Here is a 1059-nt window from a genome sequence, read left to right on the forward strand (position 1 = left end):
CACCCCACCTACAAACCGATTTCAACATTAAAACCCTGCAATCTTTCCTTCATCTCACGCCAATCTCCAAACCTACTGCTTCTTTTTCTTTCCTCATCCTTACTATAATCATTTCCCTCTACTTCTTTTGTATATTTGTCACTCTTCTGTGAACTGCTATTTCCGGGGTGCCTTGATAGTCGAAGCAGACTTTGAGCTGTCGAGGCTAGAGAGGTGAGCAGAGTAAGCCTGATCCCAGTTTGGACTTCTCTGTTGACATCTACTCCTTTGCGCTCACATGACCTTATGCAGTTGCGAACGCCATAAAACCTTACTAAAACAAAACAAAACAAAAAGGCAAACCCACAGGCGCCCTCCATTCTCCAGCAAGCAGAAAATTGCCTGTAGCGCAGTGCCGTCGGTTAGCAACTTAATCTGCTCATGAAAGTTCTGCTGAGATCGAGTCTCCGAGAGATATTACTATCACATTTTTGTAGTCCGTGAAAGTCACCCCGACACTTTTTGCCGTCTCGTTAAAAAAAAGATCCCCTTTTTTATTCCTCCCCCTCACACACATCTTCACCTCCGCTAAAAAAAGTCTCGACCCTTGTCTTATTCCTCAAGACTTGATCTAGTTAAGCGCTAACTTGATCAATGCTTGAAAGTTTGAAATTCCTTTCTGACGTCTTCACTGAATTTTTTGTGGTACTTCTTGAAGGTTTCCTTTTGCACATTGTAATGAGGTTGAAAAAGGGGGGGGGGGGGCGCTGGAAGTGACGCAAGCAAAATTACTCAGCGATAAAGATTCTCACGTACATGGTTGAGATAACCTTACATTTTACCCAAAGCATTTCCAAGTCTTTGCACGGAACTAGATCAAAAAAAATTAAAAGCAGTGAAAATTATATTAAAAGACATCAGGAAATGAGGGAAGAAAGAACAGAAACTACGCAACTGATAACACAACAACAGTTTCAAAACACTCACAACTTAAACGATCAACAACACAATTGATAATAGCAATAACAATAATAATAACAATAATAATAACAATATGAAGGACAATTATGATTATGTTGA

At 40.0% G+C, this 1059-nt stretch overlaps 1 protein-coding gene across 1 annotated transcript in view; it reads left to right on the top strand.

The window, feature by feature from the left end:
- Positions 1-1059, top strand: part of LOC101847330 (voltage-dependent calcium channel subunit alpha-2/delta-3) — a gene marked incomplete at its 3' end in the record, with an annotated part of 301283 nt that overhangs the window by 201017 nt on the left and 99207 nt on the right.

The sequence above is a fragment of the Aplysia californica genome, unplaced genomic scaffold (assembly GCF_000002075.1).
Source record: "Aplysia californica isolate F4 #8 unplaced genomic scaffold, AplCal3.0 scaffold00116, whole genome shotgun sequence".
In the NCBI taxonomy this organism is placed as follows: domain Eukaryota; kingdom Metazoa; phylum Mollusca; class Gastropoda; order Aplysiida; family Aplysiidae; genus Aplysia; species Aplysia californica.